The sequence below is a fragment of the Lissotriton vulgaris genome, chromosome 3_1, assembly GCF_964263255.1.
Source record: "Lissotriton vulgaris chromosome 3_1, aLisVul1.2, whole genome shotgun sequence".
In the NCBI taxonomy this organism is placed as follows: Eukaryota; Metazoa; Chordata; class Amphibia; order Caudata; family Salamandridae; genus Lissotriton; species Lissotriton vulgaris.
Window position 1 is genome coordinate 677425705 of NC_141689.1, and position 18189 is coordinate 677443893.

Sequence of the window (18189 nt, forward strand, 5' to 3'; positions counted from 1 at the left end):
TGAACTATAGAGAACAATTCAGTGTTATCGCCTTACTTCCACAGGTAATATCAAGAATAAGGTTTCCTACTGAATTATATACTGTTGATATATGGTAAATGTTGTTCACGACTGATCACCTCTAAAGTGGACCTCGTCCCCACAGTACCCTCTCTAAAATCCATTCCCCTCATCGGGCCATTCCAAATGTCTGTGATGCAGCTTTTCACAAGTGAACCATCCCGGTTACTAACATTTCTCACACAAGTACGATTGCACTTCATGGGGTGCTCTGCTGCATTTCCAGATGGTCAAAACTCAGATAGCCTTCCTCATTTCCTATCTCAGTGGTAATGCTGCTATGTGGCCAGTGCCATCAGTCAGAAAAAAATGCAACAAAGATCTAGTACAGTACTTAACACAATTCAATAGGTTGATTGCAGAAACAAGAAGGCCTGAAGAAAACATTCCAGCACTGTTCTATCAAGGCTTGAGAGATGAGCTAAAAGATCTTTTAACACAAATAGCCCCGCAAGCCGAGAGTTGTGAGGATCTCAGAGCCCTTACTTCACATCTGGACCATAGACTCCTCGGCTGTAAAGAATACTGATAGAGATGGGATATATGCCTTGCCATCGCCATAAGGAAAAGTCTGCAGCTAACATTGTGGAAACTAGCAAACCTTTGGGTATTGGAGGTATTCGCAGACCAAATCACGCAAAAATGGAAAGACTGTAGGAGAAAAGGTGTTCAATGTTTATATTGTGGTAAGAAAGGCCACTTCATCAAAGAATGCAATACTCATCCGAAAACTCCTGGACAAAATGTTCCCAAGGTACAAATACAAAGGGAAAACAACCAGTTAAAGAGACAACCAGGAGAACTCATTGAGGTCGAATCCCATGCCTCCTAACCTATCTATTGCTAATACATTACAAAAATCAACTCCACATCTGTCTCTTTATGTGCTTCTGTCAGTGGAAAACCTTCACAAAGAGGAATTAGGGATGATAACCTCTGGAGCAACCAGTAATTTTATAGGGGCCAAATATTGCACACGAAAGAAGGAACAACCCGAAACTGTGAGAGCAGTGGACAGAACTATGTTGGCTTCTGGTCTAATAACTCATAAAACTGTGGTTTTAAAACTTATTTGTTGGCAAGAAGAAACAAAAGAAATGAGAGAAAATCAGATTTCATATCATAGGCGCTTCTCACTTTGGTATCATCCTGGGTATGTGTTGAAATGAAGTTCCCTCTGAGGCAGAAGAAGGTAAGCTGAATCTTTATTATGTCACCCACTCTCCAGGACTACCAGAGGTCTGCCAACATTCCATGGCAAGCTCTCAAGGACCATACCAACAGGGCGGGGAAGAGAGGGGTGGCGGAACGTACCAAGGGGGGAAATTGACAAAAAGGAGAAATTACAACACATCTCTCATCCCACCAGGTAAATCTAGGGAAAGGAAACAAGGTAACTAGAGAAGAGAAAGGAAGAATTACAAGTAGAAAAGAAAAGAATTATAAGAAAGAATAAGACGTCCCTGGACAGAGAAGAGGAGGAACAAGGAATTAACTTGGTAACAATGAATGCACTAAAGAGAAATACACAATATATGCGGAAGGGTGGAATCAGCATGGTAATATAAGCATTTAGGCAATAGCAATGGCAACCAAAGGGGAACGTCTTCCAGCCATGGCACTTGTGAAGGATAGGGAACTAGAGTAATTAACATATCAATCAAAAAGGCTAATCATAGAAGTACACTATACACTATACACTGGACGGGGGTGGAACCAGGAGGTTCCCATGATCGCTGGAAATCTCAAGGATAGAGGTGGTGCAATGCAGGTACATAAAGGGTGGAACGATATATGAACAATTATGAACCAATGAAAATGATAACCGATTTGCTAGTGACATAAGCGAACATTTCATTTAAAACACGTACCTAGGAGACTGTTCTTCTTCGCTATATACTACTTTTACTTGATTCATCTCCCCTTCCTTCCACACTCTAGCGAAATGGCCCTTTTTATTGCACTTGATGCAAGTAGAGTTACGGGCGGTACAATGGATACTGTTTGCAAGGTGGTTGCTGCTCCCACACCTGAAACATTTAAGCCCTTCCTTGACACTAATGGGTTTTTCATTTTTAAACTCCTTGGACTTAATCTTGAGAACTTCATTGTCCCCATTATCCTCAACAGTGCTTTTTTTTTTTTTTTTTTATAAATTTTTGAAAACCTTTATTGGTGCATCAACAGAAATACAAATACGGGCCCACAACCCTGAGGCCGGCCACGAAAACTGGTTGAGCACAGGTGCAAGCAATACGAAGGCGCAATAGCACGGCAATATCAGAAAACAATTAGTCATCAGTTACACTGGAGAATACTGGCCATCACGCCTAAGGAGCAATGAAGGTTAATTTTAAAATTTTTAAAGTCTAGAAATCAATGAAGGATAGGTGCAAAGGAGATCCGAGTCCGTACTTTAGTCCCACATGAGTAGGCAGCAGGAATAGTAGCAGCAGTTACATGAAACACCCCTTCAGAGTGACAATACAGTAGAAAAACAAAGCGGACAACAGGAACCACGCTCGTGCCACTCCCAGCGCCGCCCACTCCCAACCATCCTCTATCAAGACCCAGAAAGGAAAACAGTGTGAGAAAGCGCAGAAAATAGGAAAAAGGCCCATAGAAATCAAAAAGAAAAATAAATCTACCCCCCCACCCTACACCAATGCGGAGGCTACGGCCTACCCCCCCCGACAATGTGCCTGTCGCCCCATAAAGAACCCGAAATGCAGTTCAAGGAAAAGAAGAGAAGAAAGAAAAAGAGGAGAAAGATAATAAGAGAAGCCAGAAGAGAGGAGAAGAGACAGCAAGAAATGCCGAAAGAAGGAAAAAGGAAAACAAAAAGGGAAAAACGTCACTCTTGAATATAGGGAGGGAGAAAAGATCAAGCTAATCTACCCCTCCCAAAAAGAAGGTGGCGAGGAGGAGTCCACCCAGTAGCAGTTCTCCCGGACTCTCAGCCCCCTGCCACCCTAGCGCCCCGTGTAATAAACAAGCAGCGTCATGTAGGAAAGGAGGAGCAATACTGAAGAAGCAGACAAGGTAAACCGGAGCAGCCCCAACACAATCCCCGCCCGCCCCTGCAACCAACACCTTAATTAAAGCCTAGCCCTGGCCCGATTTAGGACGTCCCCCCATGCCCGCCCACCCCGAGAAGACTGGTCCAGCAAGGAGAAGGGGAGAACCCTCCCCCACAAGGTCAAAGAAACAAAATGGCCACTTTCGGCAATAGAGAAGGGTCTCGAGACCAAAGAAAATACGCCAGTCCCAAACCAGTGCATTATAAAAGTCCAGCGGCCAGATGTAACCCACAACATCACCCAGAGCGATAAACAGTGAGGCCCCCACAAAAGAAGGACAGGCCGACAGGATAGGCATACTTAACGACATCAGTCCCTGGGGCTCCGTGGGAAGGGTTTCGCTCCGGGCTGGAGAGGGAGACAAAGTATCAACACGCAAGCGAGAACATTGTAGCCCAGTCTCCTGAACATCACGAGGCTGTCGAGAAAGTCCACACATGTCCGGCAACAATGTCACACTGACCGGGATCAGGGGGGGCTGTGTCGCGGAGCAAGGGAGGAGGATGGGCAGAGTATTGGCCGAGCCAGCCAAGCAGCCTTCGATCTTCTCTTCCAACTTTAGCGCGGTCACACGCCATTCGCACCGCAGCTCTTCCAACGCCAGAAGAACAGAGGCGAGGGTAATCCGTGTGGGGTCGTCCATTTCCTCCACAGTATCTGACCCCTCAGACAAGACAGCCTCACTGCGTCGCCGTCGAAGAGAAGCCAGGGCGCCACCCTCCATCACCACAAAGGAGCCCCCACTTTCGAGCAGTTGGCGTCCCCAGACTGTACCTGGGCAGGAGAGCAGGAGCCGCTCCCCCGAGTCAGAATAGGACCACGCATGCAGATTGCAAACAATGGGGGGGGGCTCCTTGCCGGCCGACACCGGGGAGGCGAGGAAACGAGGGGGCTACGACCACTGAGGCGCCCACGGCGTGCGCTAAACAAGGAGGGGGTGTCTCACCGCTGGTTCCGTGTGAAGCAGGTCAGGAGCACCGTCGGCAAGCAGAGCCAGACACAAGAGCGCGGCAACACAAAGGCTGACCCTCCCGTCAGCCAGTCCAGGATAGCAGAGCCTCCGCTGCGTTATCGTCTCCTGCGGCCACAGCAGTCACTGGCGGCGCGTTGCGATGCAGGGCACAGGTCCGGGCCAGGGTCGCCTCCCACCCCACTCTCGACGGTTCTCGGTCCGCCGAGCAGGCAGAGACACCGGAGGGGCCCCTCCGGAATCAGAATTCCTCCTTGTGCAATCCGCCGGTGCAAAGGAGCAGGATAGGGTTCAGGATCAGTGTACGGGAAGCAGGGGCGCCGGGAGCCGGGAGATCACACGTCCGTCTCCGCGGCCATCTTGGCTCCTCCGACCTCAACAGTGCTTTTGATTTTGCTTACACCACCAACTTGTTCCTTAGGTTGATTCATTTCCAATATACACCTCGCATAGTGTGTTCAATGGATAGAGCCATGCTAATGGCTTCTCTTAAAGAGGGATGTTTAGATTGGAGTTTATCTTTTATACGTGGGTTATGAGTACATCTCACCAACTGATCCCTGATAATGGAGTCATTCAACTCACCAAATTCACACAACCGGGTTAAACCGTGGAGTGCGGCTATATAATTAGTGAAGGACTCGTGTTTGCCCTGAACATGTGAAAAAAACCTATGTCGTTCTAGAACTACGTTCACCTTGTCTCCAAAATGAGTTTCTAATTTCAACAGAGTAATTTTAAAAACATCTAAATCAATCTCATCGTCCTCTAATTCTGGATCGGGAAGGGTACCGTAAATTTTCCTCCCATGAACACCTAGATTGTGGAGTAAAACATGTTGTTTACGGACCACAGAAAACTTTTCCCCTCCAATGGCAATAAGGTAGGAATCAAATAAATCAATCCAATCTTTCCAATGGATTTCTGGATCCCCAATTTTGTTTAAAAAGGATGGCGGTTGGGTCATGGATGATTCAGCCATTCTTGAAGGGAAAAAAAATGCAGCTTCTCAGAATGCTCAAGAATAGGTTCTATTCCAAAATATAGATAGGGAGCACTACTCACTTGAGCAAAACACTAAAATATACTACAAACCCACCACATAAGGAAGCAAATGCAACATTAACCCCGGTTGATCTGCGTTCAGGAGTGAGTACACAATAACCGCTGGTATACCTAATATTACTAAATTACTGTATGAGCATAAAATGACCAAAAATTTACAACGCAAAGAGTATACAGAGGGTGCAGAGCACTTAGAATAAAATCAAAAGAAATACAATTGGATCATGTGAACCACTTGTCCTGGGCTTTATGACAGCAGAAGTGTACTTACACAGCAAACTAGGCAACACACAAGTGCAGTGAGGGCGCTTAAATCCAAAGGTGATACTGATATATGGAGGGTGCACAACCAGGAGACCTTCTTGGAGGGTGGGTGTCACCCTAGGAATATGGTAACAGGAACCATGCGCAGAAGAGTAGACGGTAGACTGCAGTTAACTGGTGTGTGTATCACAGTGCAAAGCGCACTCACACACAGGGGAATGGGAACACGGAGGTGAATGTGGTGTTGGTTGGTTATTAATGTAGTGCACCAATTCAGTCCCAGTGGTGAGGAATAACTAGAAGATGAAGGCACAATGATGAAATGAGAAGGCAAAGTCAATTGCAGCAACCAGGGTTGACGTTGATGTGAGCTGGTAAAGTGGCAGATGAGTATATGTTGTGGGATAAGTTGCCAGCGAAGTTAAATGAGAAGATTAACTAACCTGCGCAACTGTCCAAAACCCACAAACTGTATTGGCACACCCCAAGTCATAATCTGCTCCTTGGCTCGGAATTTATCTGAAATGAAACTATAACGTAGGCACATATTCAGTAATATCCATGAATGGCAGGTGGCGCTCCAGTGCAAGAAATGTCTCTTCAGGCGACGCTCTCAAATTCAGAAAACTCGTCATGAAGGGAAGCACGCAGAAAACACTAATCTCTTCTAGAAACGCACTGATCTTCACGGAAACAGGAAGCAGACTGCACTCACCGGAGAATCTGAACTCCGAGAGGCACTACCCTTCAGTGAGGATAACAGAGGAAATACGCGGGCTCACACCTTCTGAAACCAAGATGCCAGCGCAGAAATGCACAGTCAGCACACTCCCAGACGACAGGAACAGAGGCAAAAACCACAGCAAGGGATCGATGTGGCCTCACAGACGATCCGATTGATCCAGGAGGTGAGAAGACGCCGTCTGTCTCACCCGCACGAAGGACACCTCAGAACTGGCCTTGAACAGCTTAACCGGTCACACTGGACCACGCTCCATCTCCGGTGGTCTCAAAGAAAACCCCTTGTCAGCTGGACTCATCGAAAGCCTATCCTCCTGGAACTCCAGACACCTGCGTGACAGAAAGGGTCCCACAACAGCACACAGGCACAGGCTGTAGGGAGCACTGGGAAGGGTCCGACACTACGTCCTCAGATGACAGAAACAGAGGCAGAATCCTCCGCAGATGACAGATGTAGCCTCATAGACGATCCGACTGATCAATCATAAAAAGTGAGGAGACGTCGGCCGTCTCACCTGTACACAGGACAACTCAGCACTTGGCACTGAACAGCTTCACATTTCACTTGGATCACGCTCTGTCTTTTGTAGTTTCTAAAAACCTTCTGGTAGCTCGATACGTCGAATGAAGATCCTCTTGAAATTCCAGGACAATCGTGAAATAAATAATCTCACTACAGCACACGTGCACAGATTGGAGAGAGCAACGAGAGGGGAGGTGACAGGTTGGCCCCTTGCGCCAAAATTGTCACCAGTGTTGAAATGAAGTTTACTCTGAGGCAGAAGAAGGTAAGCTGAATCTTTATTATGTCACCCACTCTCGAGTACTACCAGAGGGATGCCAACATACCATGGCAAGCTCTCAAGGACCATACCAACAGGGCGGGGAAGAGAGGGGTGGCGGAACGTACCAAGGGGGAAAGTGACAAAAAAGAGAAATTACAACAGTATGCCATGGCTAGTGGAGCATAACCAAAAGATCAACTGGTCGCAAGAGTATACATTTTGACTCAGAATGGTGCTCTCAGGCTTGTTTGCCATCAGACTCCCGAAGGTACCTGTCAATACCGCTACTGTGGCTGAACAGGATGTAGCCTTACTAGCAGAGTATGAATCATATAGTGCAGTTTTACTGTTAGGAAAGCCGAGATCCTGCTGCCACATTGCACATGTGATTGTCTGATCGGTCTGATGCCAGGGGGAAAAATACAATGCAGCTGGATGTATGCATTGACGGAACAGGAAAATCAACATCTAAGAGAGCACCTGCATAGGTACTTAAAAAATTGGGGAAACAACCTTTACAACGCAACTTTTACAACGCACTACCATTACAACGAAACTTTTACAACGCAACATCCATTACAACGCATGCATTTACAACGCAACCACTACAACGCATGCCATTACAACGCAGTCATTACAATGCATACCATTACAACACATAGCATTACAACACATAGTACCCTTACACTATCCAACACTTACCCTACTGTTGCACCCCCTGGAGTTAGAATAGTAATTTTTACCCCTACACTATCCAATACTTACCTTACATGCAATGTAATGTTATGCGTTGTAATGGTATGCATTGTAAATGTAGTATGCGTTGTAGTGGAATGCGTTGTAAAGGTAGTTTCAAAGAATTCGTTGTAGTGGCATGCGTTGTAATGGTATGCGTAGTAACGGATGTTGCGGTTAAAAAATGTGTTGTAAAGGTAGGCGTTGTAAAAGTATGCGTTGTAACGTCATACATCCAAAAAATTTACTTATCCAGTGCTCTAAGTACCCTTCTCCATCAGCACTGTTCTTTGTGTCCAAACTTCGCGCACATGTATTGACCATAGGGGCCTTGAACAATAAAATTGCAAAAAGTTGCTACCCACCACAACTCATCCCAGTCTTACTAAATCAGGTCAGAAGTTCTGCAATAAACACCAAGTTGAATCTTCGAGGTCCATAAAACCTGGCGCATATTGGAGAAGGGGATAAGTGTGAGTCTGTCTTCGCACTCGTTATGGACTTTTTTATTACAATGTTATGCCCTTCAGGTAATGCAATTCCCCAGCAGCCAGTCAATTGTTCATGAACTATGTGTTACACAAATATCTGGAAAGATTTGTAATAATACATATAGATGATATCCTCATCTAGTCAACATTCATGGATGAGCATGAGGAACATGTAAAAACTATCTTGAATACACTAAGACAAAATGGCTTGTACTGTAAATTGTTGAAATGTAGCTTCCATTCAACTGAAGTGGAGATTTTGGGATTCATCCTTAACCCTCAAGGAATCACTAAGGCAGAAAGAAAGATACAAGTGATTGCTGAATGCCACGGCATGTGAACGTTTCTTTCGGTTTGCTAATTTTTATAGGAGATTTATAGACTGCTTTTCCACTAAGATGATTCAATTGATCAAACTACTTAATAAATTGGGACATCCTTGCCTTAAAAAGGCTTTCACCTCCGCACCTATGGTAAAACATCCTAACACTGAACAACCATTCATCATGAAGTAGATGCCTCTGACAGTGCCATAGACCCTATTCTGCCTCAGAAAGACACAGAGACAACCACTTGCACCCAGTAGCTTATCTAAATGAAAAACTAAATTATACCATGGCAGAGAAGGAATTATTGGCATTTTGGTTAGCCCTTAAAGTATGGCAGCACTATCTGCCGGGTGCTAAATACCCCATACCAGTCAAAACAGATGACCAAAATTTGATGTCTTTGTACTGCACAAGAGCCTTGATATCTAGGCAACTGAGGTGGGCTTTATTTTTAGCTGAGTTTAACTTCCGAATGACATTCCACCCAGGTAGCACAAATAAAAAGGCAAATGACTTGTCCCGTGCAGAATGTAATACACCACAAGAAGCTCCTAAGCCTCCGTTTATAGTGACTCCGGAGCAAATCATCGGAGCTACTGTAGCTACTACAGAGCCCTTCTTTGACAAAATTTGAGAGGAAATGCCTATGACTCAGTTAGTGCAATGGTGTGACAAAGACAAGCAACAAGTCATATTGGATAACCTACCTTTCCAAGGTCAACTAGTCGATGTCCCTATACTACAATTGCAGCAACAAGTGCTAATATGGTACCACAACCAACCACTGCAAGAGCATACAGGATGCACAAGAACTATTGAATTGTTCAGTTGCCATTTCTGATAGTCAACATGGATCAGATATTGCTACATTAGTCCAAAACTTTAACATTTGTAATTGAACTAAAAGTGATCATGCAAAAAAAGAGGACTTTTGTTGCCACTTTCAACACGAGTACGAGTGTGGGAAGATGATTTATTTGATTTCATTACTGCCCCGCAAAAAAACCAAGGTAAAGACACCATTCTAGTGGTAATGGATCGCTTATCCAAGATGGCACGTTTTATTTCTTGTAAAGAACTACCCACAGTTTGCTGAAGTAGTAATACTTTTATGGTCTCAGGTTGTACGATTAAATGGTCTGTCCAAAACAATCATGGGTGAACGTAGTTCCTAGTTTACTTCCAGGTCCAGAAGGCATGATGTGCAACAATGAACATTAAAACTCATATGTCAATAAGTTTTCACCCAGAGACAGATGGTCAAACTGAAAGAGTGAATCAGGAGTTTAAGTAATATCTCTGTTGCTATTTGTCTGCATCCCTAGGTTCTTAGGTGAATTTACTTTGGGAGGCAGAATTTGTGTGTAACAATTTGTGTTACTCTTCAATGCAAGTGTCTTTTTTATGCAAATTATAGCTGTCCTCTACATGATTTGCCTCCAGTGCATCCCCATTCAAGCACCTGTTCTTGATCATAGCCTATGTAAAATATCCACAATGGCTACTCGACTATGTCAAAATGTATTATGGCAAAAGCGCAATACAAGTGGCTTGCTGATCACAAAACTCAACCCGGTCCTAGCGATCAACCTGGAGATCATGTCTGGTTGTTAATGCAAAACATATGGTACAAACATCAACATAAGTTCCAGACCTGTTATATTAGGCCTTTTCCTGTCAGACAGGTAATGAACACATTGACATATCGGCTGCACCTGCCAAAGACAATGAAAATATATGCTATATTCCACACTTTGTTGCTGAAGCCAGACGGTTCTTCCTTCCATTCTCATCCTCCACCCCCTATAATGGTAGACAATTGCTTGGGGTATGAGATCCAATCACTCAAAGACATCAAGAGACACAAAGGCAAACTTTGATATACATTTTCTGATTTACCAAATAATTAAGGAACGCAGAGCAGCTGCCAAAAAAGCTGCACTGCATTGCGTGACATGGAGGGAGCAGGAGAGCACCATATGTACAGAGATATGGCTTTCTCTTCCCCCTTCCCTAGTGCTGGAGCAGATTTTAGTTGCTATGTGCCAGGCATACAACTTAGTGCAATAGTTCTAGGGTGTGTGTGAGCCTACTATAGGTTTTGTACCAGTAGGGTACCCTTCCAGTACAAAATATTATGCTTAGACATGCTTTAAATCTTTTCCTACTTCGTATGTGTGTTGCACAGTGCAGCATGCATGCAAAGAAGGACAAGAAAGTAGAAATAAAAACATTTCTCCTTTTATTTTCCTCCTTCTTTCAAATGGTGTTATCATTTGGCACTAAGCCCTGTCTATTATTGTTTGTATATAAGACTTTGCATCAAAAGACATGTATGGTTGTATGGAAACGCCCATATACCACCCATGTAACACCCCTTTGCCACTAAATAACACAACAGAGTGCTTTGTTCTGCTTTGTGTCACTTTCAGGGTGCTTTACATCACAAAACAAGTTTTGTACTGGAAAGTAAATTAGGAAAAACATTTTGTGCTAGTTTGTGTCACGATTATGATACTAACTGTATGAGGCTGGCTTAGTATATGGTGCACACTCAAAGGAGTGATACACCTTGCACCAATCCAGGCAATCCAGATTTAAGTGGCCTTTGATACCATAGAAAGCTCTCAAAGTGCTAGCTGTGGAAAACACCCTTCAGGCTTAACTTGAAGGAGTGTAAAGCAGCCTATTTTACCACATTTAATCAACAGTGTAGAGTAGATGAAAGGGAACCACACAGTGTTTATAAAAATTAGTCTATTTATCATGTAACTCAATCACTAACACATTGGTATCTCTCCTACCCGGAGATATCAACAAGACACACAAGAATACTTCAAAATAATCAGGTATTGGGGATCGTGTGATGTGTTTTGGGAGAGGGGTGGGCTTGTTGTGGGTGAAGAGGGTGTTTTTTTTGTTTTTAAATAATACAGAGAAAACGTATTGTATCATAATTCATGCCATAAGTAGTTTTTTGTGTTTTACTTTCTTTTGCACAGTTTCCTTTTTGCGCAACATGTTATTTTAATCAGTTTATCAAAGTGTATACCAGTTAGTTATAGTTAGTTATATAACCTTGTCCTACTACCCTCTGTAACTATCTTGACCATTGGGGGGTAGGCGGCTATGACCTATATTGCCTACAACAATCTTGATATTGATGCTTTTTCCTTGCCTAAAATGGGGATCACTTTTATGCATGGGTGGGTGGGTGAATGGGGCTAGTGTGGGCTATTACGCAGGTAATACAAGATTCCACAGTGAGTGGGGGCCTTTTTCACCACCTCCAACCCACCAAGTGTGGGATCCATTTATAGTATGAATTAAGTCACATCTCGATAAATCACACAGCCTGGGGAAGATGACACTTCTGGAAAGACAAATATAATATTTCATTAATATATGGGGGTAGTTGTTGGCTCATACACATTAAATATATTAGCGTGCTGCCAGCGTCTACCGCAGACACTTTATTTGCAGATGGATCCTTTGAAGTCAGCTTCGGGAGATATGACGTGGAAGATGGAGTTGTACATGTCTCTCTTTATATCACAGCTTCTGAAAATAGTAATAAAAAACGTTAACAATTCTGACAAGGTACCTAAAGTTAACTATGACATGACACAAATGGTATTAATGTTGATAAATGTAAAATTCACATGGAGAAATGATAAATGGACAGACAGTTGTCAGAAATGACAAAGGAGGAAAATTGGATACAAACGTATATTGATAGTAGTATATGTACTCTGGTCACATGCTTGCCTAACTTACGGATATTAGAGGGTGGAATTCCTGCTGGCAAAATGCCCCCTGATGTCAACAGATTGAAGGTGTGTAGGGTGTACCGAGTGTTGTATCACCAAGAGAACAGGAATGTTGCAGCAATCCCCATGAAATATTAGAGGAAATTTGGATTCCTTTAGACATAAGGTTTACCATGGGCACGCAATGAGGGTTTGGTAACCGAAAGACTATCAGAAGTCATTTGGTAATAACCGAGATGACAAGATTGGCTGACTTCTCACAACATTCCTTTTAGTGATCACCAGTCTCTGGTGTCTAATGGGCTTTCTACCATAAGAAATAGGAGTATAGGAAATGGATTCCGCCCATTTTATCCACCTGTTTTTTTCACTTTTAACAACCCGGTTTTTGTTTTTGCACAGTGAATGAGTCTCACCAATAAGGCAGCCCTCACTCACTATAAATTCTGAGGAAATACACTAAAACTGCCAACTGCTATTGTCCACCTTTTAAGATACCACTGCTGAGCAGCTAGAGTGAGAGACTCTGGGCTGGTTACAGGCAAACACATGAGCACACCCATTGTATGCCTGTGGGAAGGCTGCGTGATTAACACTACCATCTTCCGCAGCCCAGTATCTGTGTGCAGGTAGCCAGTCACAGAAGGGATTGGTACTGACACCTGAGGTAGGCTTTATAATGTAAGTTGTTGTTCATAGTGTATGTCAGCAGTGCTAACAGAAAGTCTATAGTGAATGAATGCATTTCAAAATGTATACAAAATCTACTTGAAATTACAGTTTCACCACACTTAGGCCTACAAGGCCCAGTGAGATATCTATCTTAGGGTAAACATGCATCCCAAGTGTTGATCCATAGTGTCATATAGTTCATTATATTTACACTCCTTATTGCACTTAGAGAATTTTCATATGTTCATGGCTCAGCCATAATTAGTTTCCAGGTCTTTGCTACCCCTCCTGGTCAGCAGGAGGATCAAAGATCTACCAACATAATAGAGCTGTTACCAAGGCTTGGACCTAGTTCCCGGAAAAGGAAGGGGAAGGTAGGAAATCTGCATCTGTTAGCTGATTACACTGCACATGGGCTGGGAAGCCCAAGCCCAATGAAGGAAAGGAGGAAGGCTAGACCTCTGAAGAAAAAGGAGGGGTTCCTCTCTGATGTTTTTGGTGAGAAGGACTCAGACAGCCGTGTTATTTAAAGATGGAGCTGAGGACCACAGGTAAGATCCTTACATAGACCACTCGAAGTTAAAATTTGATTTGTCCCAGGATGCTCTGTAAGATGGTTGAGACAGCACTGGAGTAGCATTGTACGTTTGGCCAGGAGTGCCTGAATTATGTTGCTTTCCACCCCGACTAAAAAAACTGCACAAGGGATAGACTCTTGAGAAGACACTGAATGTGGGAGCAACAACAGCAAAGTAATACTCAGCTTGAAGGAGAAGCCACCTTATGCACCTGCAAGGATGTACTGAAGGGGGTAACTCTGTGACTAGAATGAGTCTCTTCAGTGCCAGATGGTGCTGGCACCATTATGCCCAATGACCTACAGTTGGGGTATTTGACCTAGTGGGGACCCATACTAGTTCCCTTGAGACTTCTTTGGACAGACCCTTGACTTCACTGATATGAGGCTGTGGGACATGGAGAGCATGGCAGGGAGGGCGTTCTGCCTGATGGTTGTTAAGGGGCTGAGGAAGACGTTCACAAAACAATAGAGTGCACTAGCAATACAGACAACAATCAGGTGTGGCACAAAGAGCAAAGAAACTAAGGGCCTCATTATAATAGTGGTCAGACTTATGTCTGACTGCCATCATATCGGAGACAGGGCTGCCCAACTTGCTGTTGGCGGTACTGCAAATGAGACCCCCCTCAAGGCAGTCGCAAAGTGTATCTTTTGTATTGTGGCGTGTCCTGATGGGCTGCAGCACATGCCACAGTACAAAAAGGAGTCTTTCAGCATATTCCTGCACTATGTGGCAGGCTCCCTGTGGTGCTTGCCACATGGTGCAGGGATATGTAGGGGGCACCACCCACAACCCATAAATAAGGGCCAGGGCGGCCAGCTATGGGCCCTTAATGTCTCTTTCTGCAAGCCTTCCACTGGAAGGTGAACCCCAAAGAAATGGCTGGCGGAGGGACATCATAATCCCTACTTCCGTGCTTGGCATGCACCACCACTATTGTAGGGATCAGATTTCCCTCCGAGGGTCCTTTTGGATCCGTGGCAGTCGGTCTCTCTGACTGCCACCCATCTGCCCGCTACTCTAATGTGGCAGGCGGAAAACATTATTACTATGGTAGTGGGACCGTCACTGATGGGCTGTCGGTGGCAGTCCCACCATTATGATAATCTGGCCCTTAGCTCCCAACAAAAGGAGCCCTTTTTGAGCCCAGAAGGTTATGAAGCAAATGTTCTTGGTGACTAGGGCCTGCCTGTAGGAGCAAAAGTAGGACAAGGAAATGTGAATCAGCACTATGGGCCTGGAGAAATCACCATTAACAGCTCAGCCATCAAGGAGAGACAGAGAGTGAAAAAGAGCTGGTAAGGCTCCCGGTGTCTTTCAAATTTCCCTCAGGGGGTCCAAGTCCCCCAGGGTTAGCACATTTTCAATTTTGAAATTACTCATTTATATGGGACAGGTATGAACTGCTCCCGGAGCCCTCCTTGACCCAGTGGTCCTCATTCCCTAGGGCCTGAAAAAAACACAAAGCCCTGGTGGACTATATCCATGTAAAACAGCAGACACACCAAGTGCAGGAAGCAAGGTGCATGGGCAGGAGAGGAAAAGTGGGTCCCGCCTCCAGCCGAAAACAGAAAGATTGCTCCCACCTTAAGCAGTAACAGAAGAGAGTAATTTCAGGTACAGAACTAGCTCACTGAAGCAATGAAGGAAGCCAGAAGGGCATGTTGGGCAATGGGGCTCCCTGAGCTGCCCAAACTATAGCCCACACGTGTGTGCCTGTGTGTCATAGACACTCATTTTTTAATTTGTAAACACAGCATGAGACCACTTCAAAGAACATCACACTACAAGGCGGCATAAGTAGAGAAAGGAAATGCTCATCAGATATTTACATATCAGGCATAGGAGTACCTTAGAAAGACAAGCGAAGAGCTTGACCTTATTGTAAAAAAAAAAATTAAAGTTGCTACTATCCCGATTGACTTCAAAGATAGGTTATTACTATAGACTATTGATACTGTCCTGATTGATTTCAAATGTGTTGCAGTGATACGTTGTAGCATGTTTCTGCTTTACTGATGTGGAGACACCCCCAACAAAGCCTGCATGCTTCAGGACTTTCTAGGGGTTGAACATGATATGAGGATTCACCAAAAATAGTTCCATTTACCAGATTTTACATATTTGTAATTTACTGTCTACTGTTTAGTCGTGTGTGTAATAAAAGTACCTTTTCTTTTTTATAAGGAAAAGCACTAACTGGACAATGATATACTGAGTTGTTGTAGCATACCAGCAAGCAGAGGTTACTAGCACACACAACTCTGCTACGTTACACAAAAAGATGCTAATGCACCTATGGGACCTTGGTTCACAGTGATGAGCAACTTGCATATTTATCACTTATAAAATACTCTCATCCATCGCAACTAATAATCCAATTTCATACAAGGATGATAGGAGGAGAACCTTCCACCTTTCCTCTAATGTGGTAGAAAGACTGCCTAATGCACGGGTGTGGAGCCTGCAGTAAAGTATTAGGAGGAGCAAGCCCCAGACCCTTTCTAATTCACACTTTTTCCCTAACATTTTGGTGTTTTTTGGCAACTCTCTGGAAAGGGCTGATAGGTGGTAAACACTGCAATCTGTTTCATCATAAATGGAGCGCACACCGCTAGCCCCTCCTCCGGATTGCCCATCGGGACTCTGGTACTTGCAGTTCTTCAGTGGATCACCCAGGTGGGTGCAAGTCGGTACTTGTAGGACTGATGAATCTCTAGACCCGATACATGTCCCGGGTTTTAGGATATCACCCAAGACATGTCTCGGGTTTCAGGATGACTTCCCTCATCAGTAGAGAAAGATTGTTTAGGGGTGGAAGAGAAGGCCGCCACACAACAGTCAAAGGCTTCTATGCCAGAACCGGCACGCAGGTGCCTCTTCCAAGAGCCCGTCGGCCCAAAGCTCAAGGGAGCCGTATTGTGTTTCATCATAAATGGAGCGCACACCACTAGCTCCTCCTCCATGATCTCCCCTCGGGACTCTGGTACTTGCAGTTCTTCAGTGGATCACCCAGGTGGGTGCAAGTCGGTACTTGTATGACTGATGAATCTCTAGACCCGATACATGTCCCGGATTTTAGGATATCGCCCGAGACATGTCTCGGGTTTCGGGATGACTTCCCTCATCATCGCTGGTTGGTGGAGTGGTGTGCGACCTCTTGAACCCTACTTAAATATGGCTCCCTCGAGCCTTTGAGCTGACGAGCTCAGGTTACGCTCCCACGCGCCCTGAGAGGTACCGAACCTGATGACACTTTGGCAGCCTGCACAGCTAACCCCTGAAAATCTGCCTACACTCTGCTGATGAAGGACAATAATCCTGAAACACCGGTGTCCTGAGTTGGCCTGCAACTTTGCATTTATACTTCGGAACTTTTGAAAAGCGCACTCGCTTAAAGAAACTGCATTTACCGTGATGCTCCTGGGGTTACACGCTGGTTGGTGGAGTGGTGTGCGACCTCTTGAACCCTACTTAAACATGGCTCCCTCGAGCCTTTGAGCTGACGAGCTCAGGTTACGCACCCACGCGCCCTGAGAGGTACCGAACCTGATGACACTTTGGCAACCTGCACAGCAAACCCCTGAAAATCTACCTACACTCTGCTGATGAAGGACAATAATCCTGAAACACCGGTGTCCTGAGTTGGCCTGCAACTTTGCATTTATACATCGGAATTTTTGAAAAGCGCACTCGCTTAAAGAAACTGCATTTACCGTGATGCTCCTGGGGTTATCCGCTGGTTGGTGGAGTGGTGTGCAACCTCTTGAACCCTACTTAAATATGGCTCCCTCAAGCCTTTGAGCTGACGAGCTCAGGTTACGCACCCACGAGCCGTGAGAGGTACCGAACCTGATGACACTTTGGCAGCCTGCACAACAAACCCCTGAAAATCTACCTACACTCTGCTGATGAAGGACAATAATCCTGAAACACCGGTGTCCTGAGTTGGCCTGCAACTTTGCATTTATACTTCAGAACTTTTGAAAAGCGCACTCGCTTATAGAAACTGCATTTACCGTGATGCCCCTGGGGTTACCCGCTGGTTGGTGGAGTGGTGTGTGACCTCTTGAACCCTACTTAAATATGGCTCCCTCGAGCCTTTGAGCTGAGGAGCTCAGGTTACGCACCCACGCGGCCTGAGAGGTACCGAAACTAATGACACTTTGGCAGCCTGCACAGCAAGCCCCTGAAAATCTACCTACACTCTGCTGATGAAGTACAATAATCCTGAAACACCGGTGTCCTGAGTTGGCCTGCAACTTTGCATTTATACTTCGGAACTTTTGAAAAGCGCACTCGCTTAAAGAAACTGCATTTACCGTGATGCTCCTGGGGTTACCCGCTGGTTGGTGGAGTGGTGTGCGACCTCTTGAACCCTACTTAAATATGGCTCCCTCGAGCCTTTGAGCTGACGAGCTCAGGTTACGCACCCACGCGCCCTGAGAGGTACCAAACCTGATGACACTTTGGCAGCCTGCACAGCAAACCCATGAAAATCTACCTACACCCTGCTGATGAAGGACAATAATCCTGAAACACCGGTGTCCTGAGTTGGCCTACAACTTTGTATTTATACTTTGGAACTTTTGAAAAGCGCACTCGCTTAAAGAAACTGCATTTACCGTGATGCTCCAGGGGTTACC